The following is an 8,876-nucleotide window of genomic DNA, read 5'->3' on the forward strand; positions in this document are numbered from 1 at the left end:
CCAGATGTAGGTGATGGGGAGGAAGGCAGCAAATCACACTGCCACGTATGTACCTATGCAACAATCTTGCATGTTCTTCACATGTACCCCAAAACCTAAAATGCAATAAAATAAATAAATGGAAAAAATTTAAAAAAAAAAGGATAAATTGATCAATAGAACAGAATAGAGTCCAGAAATAGACACATGTATCATCAAAGATTTCTGACAAAGGCACCAATGTAATTCAATGGACGAAGGATGTTCTTTTCAAAAAATAGTGCTAAAGCAATTGGATATTGATGCAGAAAAAAAAAAAAAAGAAAGAAAAACCTAGTCTTATCTTAGGCCATAGACAAAATTAATTTCAGATGTATGATATACCCAAGTAAGAAAACTAAAGCTATAAAGCCCAGAACAAGAATATCCTATCACCTTGAAATAGGCTAGATTTAGTACATAAGACATAAAATGCACTTGACAAGAAAAGATTTACACATTTGGACTTCAGAATATTTTAAAACTTTATTTTGTTTATTTAAAAACTTTGTTTTAAAACACCAGTTTGGGATAGATGAGAAAGCTTTTTGCTATAGAGTAAACAATTGCACCTTGGATAACTTACTTCCTCCTCTCAAAATGGAAGAGAGCAAGCAAAAAAGACCTACTAAACTATAAAGGTTTTCATAAAGTTATAACTGTACAAACATTTATAACATAATTGTAATATATGAAAAGCACTGTGTGATGGGCAGAATAATGGCTCCTCAAAGATGTCGTTGTCCAAATCCTCAGGGGTGTGACTGTTAAATTACCTGGCAAAGGAGAATTAAGGTGGCAGGTGGTATTAGTGTTGCTAGTCAAATGACCTTAACATGGGGTGATTATTGGGGGAGGGCCCAATATAATCACAAAGGTACTTTGGAAGTGGAAGAGAAACAAGTCAAGGAGGGTGGGGGGGCGGAAAGAGAGAGAGAGAGGAGAGGAGAGAGAGCTCGGGCGCACGTGCACACACACATCACATGAATAGAACTCAACTGATCTCATTGGCCTTGAAGATGGAACAGGCACATTCCAAGGGGAATGCAGACAGCCTCTAGAACTAGAAAAGGCAAGGAAATGAATTCTTCCCCAGAGCCTCTGGAAGAAACACAACCTCCCAACACTTTAATTTTACTTTACTTTGTGTAAGATAACGAATCTTGGTTTCAAGTCATTAAATTTGTTTTCTGGCATGTTGTTAGAGCAGCAGCAGGAAACTGATGTGCACTGCATATTAAGAGGAAAAAAAACAGTATCATAATTTAAAAATTTATAATTCACAGAAGTAAACATCATCATTCAGTAGTGATACGGGTTGGCTATATCCCCACCCAAATCTCACCTTGAATTGTAGCACCTGTAATCCTCATGTGTCATGGGAGGGACCTGGTGGGAGGTAACTGAATCATGAAGGTGGTTTTCCTGTGCTGTTCTCATGATGGTGAATATGCCTCTATTTACTGATGGTTTTTATAAAGGGCAGTTTCCCTACACACACACTTTTGCCTGCCGTCATGTAAGGGGTCCGCCTTTGCCTTCTGCCATGATTGTGAAGCATCCCCAGCCATGTGAAACTGTGAGTCCATTTAATCTCCTTTCCTTTATAAATTACCCTGTCTTGGGTATGTCTTCACTAACAGTGAGAGAACAGACTGTTATAGTAAATTGATACTTGTAGAGTGGGGTGCTGCTATGAGGATACCCAAAAATGTGGAAGCAACTTTGGAACTGGGTAACAGGCAGAGGTTGGAACAGTTTGGAGGGCTCAGAAGAAGACAGGAAAATATGGGAAAATGGGAACTTCCTAGAGACTTGGAGGGCTCAGAAGACAGGTGATGTGGGAAAGTTTGGAGCTCCCTAGGGACTTGGCTTTGACCAAAATGCTGATAATGATGTGGACAATGAAGTCCAGGCTGACGTGTTCTCAGATGGATATAAGGAACTTGTTGGGAAATGGAGCATAGGGGACTCTTCCTATGTTTTAGCAAAGAGACTGGTGGCATTTTGCCCCTGCCCTAGAGATCTGTGGAACTTTGAACTTGAGAGATATGATTTAGGGTATCTGGTGGAAGAAATTTCTAAGCAGCAAAGTGTTTGAGGTGATTTTCGGTGCTCTTAAAAGCATACAGTTTTATTCATTCACAAAGATATTGTTTGGAATTGGAACTTATATTTAAGAGGGAAGCAGAGCATAAAAGTTTGGAAAACCTGCAAACTGACAATGCGATAGAAAATAAAAATCCATGTTCTGAGGACTGCAGAAATTTGCCTAAGAAAGGAGGAGCCAAACGTTAATCGCCAAAACAATGGGGGAAATGTCTTCAGGGTATGTCAGAGGTCCTCACGGCAGACCCTCCCATCACAGGCCTGAAGGCCTAGGAGGAAAAGATGGTTTTGTGGGCCAGGCCCTGGGCCTTGCCACTTTGTGCAGTCTTGGGACTTGGTTCCTTTACTCCCAGTAATGGCTAAAAGGTGCCAACATACAACTCAGGCCATTGCTTCAGAGGATGCAAGCCCCCAAGTCTTGGTGGCTCCCATGTGGTGTTGGGCCTGCTGGTGCACAGAAGTTAAGAATTGAGGTTTGAGAACCTCTACCTACATTTCAGAGGACGTATGGAAATGTCTGGATGTCCAGGCAGAAGTGCACTGCAGGGGCAGAGCCCTCATGGAGAACCTCTGCTAGGGTAGTGCAGCAGGGAAATGTAGGGTAGGAGCCCCTATACAAAGTCCCCACTGGGGCACTGCCTAGTGGAGCTGTGAGAAGAGGGCCACCATCCTCCAGACCCCAGAATAGTAGATCCACCAACAGCTTGCATGTAGGACCTGGAAAAGGTGCAGAAACTCAATGACAGCCCATGAAAGCAGCCAAGAGGGGTGCTGTACCCTGCAAAGCTAAAGGGGCAGAGCCTGCCCAAAGCCATTGAAGCCTACTTCTTGCATCAGCATGACCTGGATGTGAGACATGGAGTCAAAGGAGATCATTTGGGAGCTTTAAGATTTGACTGCCCCACTGGATTTTGGACTTGCACGGGGCCTGTAGCCCATTTGTTTTGGCCAATTTTTCCCATTTAGAATGGCTGTATTTACCCAGTGCCTGTACCTACATTGTAACTAGAAAGTAACTAACTTGCTTTTGATTTTACAGGGTCATAGGCAGAAGGGACTTACCTTGCCTAAGATCAGTCTTTGGACTATGGACTTTTGAGTTAATGCTGAATTGAGTTAAGACTTAGGGAAACTGTTGGCAAGGCATGATTGCATTTTGAAATGTGAGAACATGAGATTTGGGAGGGGTCAAAGGTGGAATGATATGGTTTAGCTCTGTGTCCTCACCCAAATCTCATGTTGAACTGTAGCTTCCATAACTCCCACGTGTTGTGGGAGGTACCTGGTGGGAGGGACCAGGTGGGAGGTAATTGAATCGGTGGGGGGGGGGGTTTTCCCATGCTGTTCTGGTGATAATGAATAGGTCTCACAGGATCTGATGGTTTTATAAAGGGTAGTTCTCTTGAACATGCTCTCTTGCCTGCCGCCATGTAAGATGTGCCTTTGCTCCTCCTTTGCCTTATGCCATGATTGTGAGGCCTCCCCAGCCATGTGGAACTTTGAGTCCATTAAACCTCCTTTCCTTTGTAAATTATCTAGCTTCGAGTATGTCTTTATTAACAGCATGAGAACAGACTAATAGAAGTAGATACAGTTAAAAATACTTGATATGCTTTGTCTATGTCCCCACCCAAATCTTATTTTGAATTGTAGCTCCCATAATTCCCATGTGTTGTGAGGGGACCTGGTGGGAGAAAATTAAATCTTGGGGGCAGTTTCCTCCATACTGTTCTCATAGAACTGAATAAGTCTTACAAGATCTGATGGTTTTATAAGGGGAAACACCTTTTGCTTCGTTCTCATTTTCTCTTTGTCTGCCATCATCCTTATAAGACATGACATGTTCCTTCTTGCCTTCCGCCATGATTGTGAGGCCACCCCAGCCATGTGGAACTGTGAATCCATTAAACCTCTTTCCTTTATAAATTACCCAGTCTTGGGTATGTCTTTATTAGCTCCATGAAAACAGATTGATAGAATACTTAACATCATTAGTAATTAGAGAAGTCAAATTTAAATGAGATACAATTTGCCAGTTACTTGTAAAACTTTTCATAGATACTGTCTACCAGTGTTCTCAAGAGTCTAAGAAAATAATACTTCTATACACTGTTGCTAATAATCTAAATAGGATAGATGCTTGAGACAGAACTTGGACAGAATCTGTCAAAATTAAGGATAATGTCCCTGTTTATACCTGTATACAATTTGAATCTTTTACAGTGAGAATATCTTTACATATCACCTGTGAAACGTCCTTTTAATTCATAAAACAGAACCTAAGAGCGATAAAAGAAAACCTATATTGAATGCAAAATGGAAGGAAACCTACAATGTCTGCATTTGTGGCACACATTGCCATGGAGTTTTAGGAAAGGGACAAAAGCAGTGTTGGTTGGAATCATGGTTTCCCCTCCACATTAGCACAGCTGCTTGGACTCCATCTTCCCCAGCACCACTGTTAACATTCTGTTTTATTGCAGCTGTCTGTGAATGTGTCTGTCCCCTCATCCCTGGTCCTCTAGAAGTGTGGTGGCCAAAGCCTCAGTCTGTATATTGTCTCATTGTCTCTGTACTCTTTGTGCTGCTGCTGCCTAGACTGCTAAGTAACTAATAATAAAAAGAAATATTTTATCAGTGGACATGTGTTCCGTTAACAGCAGTCATCCTTAGGGACTCGTACATCTTCTAAAAAAAAAAAAAAAATCTTAAAAGTGAATCTAATCAGCCACTCTAATTGGTGCTCAAGCAGGCATTGGTGATGGCAGCTGTTCCTTTACCAAAGTTCAGGTTTCGAAAGATGATGGAGCAAGGTTTGGCCCAGAGGTCATCTTCATAGCTCCCTACTTCCTTTCTTAAGTAGTTGCTTCCCTGATGTGTTATCATGAACATCCGGCAAGTACTCCCCAGGGGTAAACCTCCAGTGAAACTCAGCGATTTTACTTTGGGATGAGACTACATCACTGGAGGGGAACACCCTAGTTAATGTGAAATGGGTATCTGTCGTTATTGTAGACTGTAGCCTGGAAAGGGATTTTGGTCTCATAGGCTGACAGCCCTCATGCTGGAGACAGGAACCTAAAGCCCAGGGAGGTGAGGAGTGGCTTAAGGAGTCTCTGTGAGTGGGGAAGCTGAGACACAAACGTCTGCTGCTGATTCAGGGTCCAGGGCTCTTCTCTCAACATGTGCCTGCCTGCCTTCTCCATTTGCCTCACATGCCATTCCTGTGCTCTCCTGAGATTCCCTGTAGGAGTTTTTTGTCATACTTACCAAGTTCACTCTTAAAAATTTAATCTTTGGGACAAAATGTTCATGTTGGGAACTGAGGTTAAGCCTGTAATAAGCAGCCACATCTTACAAGCTGTGGCAGAGTATTCTACCATCATTTTCACTCCTTGTAGGCAAGGTGATAATAAACTGCCTAATTGAGCAGCAGAGCATTAGTCAGCTTAGCTGTGGTGGCTTGGTGCCTCATTCAGTTCAGGCTGCTATACAGAGCAACTTATAAATATATCTCATAGTTCTAGAGAAAGGAAGTTCAATGTCAGGGTGCCAGCATGGCCAGATTCCAGTGAGGACCCTCTTCTGGGTTGCAACCTGCTGACTTCTCATTGTGTCCTCACGAGGTGGAAAGAGGGCAAGGCAGCTCTCCGGGGTCTCCTTTATAAGGGTACCAGTCTCATTCATGAGGACTCCATCTTCATGACATAATTAGCCCAAAGCCCTGGCTCCTGACACAGTCACATTGGAGGTTAGGATTTCAACATATGAATTCTGAGGGACACAAAAATTCAGTCCATAACACTTGGTAATGGTCAACTTCTCTAGCCTCAACCACAATTTCCAGAATTCCCGTTCTTGTATGTTTCCAATCGGGTGGGCCCCAAGGGACATTCTTAAAGTTGGAGAACAAATGTGAGACAGCAGCCATTTTTATAACTCATGCATTGTCACTGTGTCCAGCAAAAGCTGGACCTCACACCCTCTCAAGTCCTCCTTCAGCTTCTCTAACTCCTGGCTCTCACCAGGTGTGTATTTTTTCTGTGATGAAGGCTCTGTCTTGCAAGACACCCACACCTCTAGTGCCAGAGGCACAAAATCCATCATGGGTGTCTGTCCTCATGGGCTTCAGCCCTTTCCTGTGGCTCCAGCTAGTTATTCTCTACTTTATGCCCATCTTCCTCGGGCTTACTCCTACTCTGTAGATTTCTAGTTCCAGCATCAGAGCAGGTAACAGCCTTATAAAGACTTTAACCAGCTCCTACAATTATGTGATAATAAATTCCTGTAAGAAATACACAAAAACACACATACAATTTCTAGTTATGTTTCTGTGATTGAACCCTGACAGATATACCCCCAGAAGCTACTGTCTTACTCATTATTACTTTATTAAGAGCTTGGGTAGTAGTTCTGGTGGATGGTAGACCATGGGACCTCCGGAGTTCTACCCTAAGGATCTAAAGTAAATTAAATACCCCACCCGTCTTTAGTGATGAAGCATCACTCAGTATCCAACAACAAAATAAACCATAGCACTTGGGAGAGAAAGCAGCCCAGTCCAGTAGACAAAAGAACAATGGGCAGGAGGAACAAAATGGTGAAAACGAGTTCTCAGTGAAAGCTGGGACAGGCAGTGGACAATGGATTCCACGTGGAGAACAGAAGCTAGAACTCCTTTGGAGTTATGGGCACAAGAGAGCCCTGTGGTGTTACTGTGCCTCGTGAAAGACATGGTGCTTTTGCAATACATGACATATGCGTGTGCACGCGTGCACATACACACACACACACACACACACACACACACACACACACACGCCCCACCCCTCCACCCCACAAGAATTTGGAAATACCCCATCTTCCTGGCTGCCCCAAGTGCCCATGATTCAAAGTATTACTCAATGTAAAAAGTCATTAAAGATGATATCTCAGGGAATGTTGATTTATCACCTACAAACCTGCAAGTGACATTCAGGCTCTGAGTGTTCATGGTAAAGTTTCTAAGGTTCCAGATGTTTCAAAATCTGTTAGAAGCCAAATAAAAGGAGGGATTGGAGGAAGCCCTCTGAAAGGCTGTTCTTACGATCTCCATTGAACTGTACTTTGGAATAAGTCCTCAAATCTTGAAATGCTAAGAAAACACAACTCATGAGGAAAGAATGAGAACAGCCTTCCAGAAGATACTTCCTGTCTGTGTTGTCATGATACTGATAGTCAAGAGTTGCCCAGAAAGTGATAATCTAATAAGTGATAAAAACATCTCAAACCCACTGTTTGGTTTTGCCGTTAGATTTTTCTCCTTGCCCAGGAGATCACCTATATTTACTAACAGGTGAAAGACCTAAAAGCAAGATGTCATTTTGGACTTTAAAAAAAAACACTTTTTTCCTAGGATCATAATACCACTTTATCATAAACATCAGCTTCCTCTTCACTTTATGTCTCAACGACGTCACAGACAGTGATATTCATGATCATGGTCCTTGTGCAAAGGCTTCCTGTCTTCAGTATGGTTCATTTAAGAAGCCAGGAAGGTTTGTAAATAATGCTCTGTTTTCTTAAGTCAGCTTAATTGCTTCAAGAGTTTTTCTTAGCTCTGACTTCCACATTCTTCTTTCTCTGTTCCCATAGAACCCTTAACAGACATTATTCTTTTTCTCTTACTTTGATCATTGTTTTTGTTTGATTCTCCGATTCCAGTAATAGTTCCAGCACATAGCTTAGAAAACATACTTGGTGCACCAGTGAATGAATCTTGAAATATTCAGTCATCCACAAAGGCTGTAAAGAGTTTTCTGAATAGCTGAAGTTTATATGATTTAAAATGAAAAAACGTTTATGGTGGGTTTATGTTAAGCTCTGCCACATTCGCTTATAAAAGAGAGTCTCTGAAGATGCCTCAGATCTTAGTGGTCTCCATTCCTGAGCATCTTGATGTGCATCTTGGCACCTCTTGCAAGATCAGTGTCCAGTCCCCTTCCTCCTGCTGCACCTTGATTTTTTTTTTTTTTTTTTTTTGCTACTTCTTGAGACAAGGTCTTACTGTCATCCAGGCTGGAGTGCGGTGGTGCGATCTCCACTCACTGCAACCTCCACCTCACAGGCTCAAGCGATCCTCCCACCTCAGCCTTTCAAGTAGCTACCACTGTAGGTTTGTGACACCGTGCCTGGCTAATTTTTTGTAGAGATGTGATTTTGCCATCTTTCCCAGGCTGGTCCTGGGTTCAAGTGGTCTGCCTTCCTCAGCCTCCCAAAATGCTGGGATTACAGACAGGAGTGAGCCACCACGCCTGGCTTGCACCATGATTTTTTAGCCACAGATTTCTGAACATACAAAACATCATTCTGAATGTACCATTTCTTTTTTTTTTTTTTAATTAGACGGAGTCTCACTTTGTAGCCCAAGCTGGAGTGCAATGGTGCAATCTTGGTTCCCTGCAACCTCCGCCTCCCAGGTCCCAGTTCAGGCAATTCTCCCGCCTCAGCCTCCAGAGCAGCTGGGATTATAGGACCGTGCCACCATGCCCACCTAATTTTTTAGTAGAGACAGGGTTTCATCATATTGGCCAGGCCAGTCTTGAACTCCTGATCTCGTAATCTGCCTGCCTCAGCCTCCCAAAATGCTGGAATTACAGGTGTGTGCTACCGTTTCTGGGCTGAATGTACCATTTCTTTCTAGACACAAATAACAATCTATTGCCCTCACAGCTGTTTTCTTCACATTGAAAGAAATTAACACTACCTGG

The 8,876-nt window shown here is 42.6% G+C and overlaps 1 protein-coding gene across 3 annotated transcripts in view; it reads left to right on the plus strand.

Annotated features, from left to right (window-relative positions):
• TDP1 (tyrosyl-DNA phosphodiesterase 1) overlaps positions 1 to 8,876 on the plus strand; it is a 98,348-nt gene that overhangs the window by 59,488 nt on the left and 29,984 nt on the right. The window lies entirely within an intron of this gene.

The sequence above is a fragment of the Cebus imitator genome, unplaced genomic scaffold, assembly GCF_001604975.1.
Source record: "Cebus imitator isolate Cc_AM_T3 unplaced genomic scaffold, Cebus_imitator-1.0 Scaffold34, whole genome shotgun sequence".
Lineage (NCBI taxonomy): Eukaryota > Metazoa > Chordata > Mammalia > Primates > Cebidae > Cebus > Cebus imitator.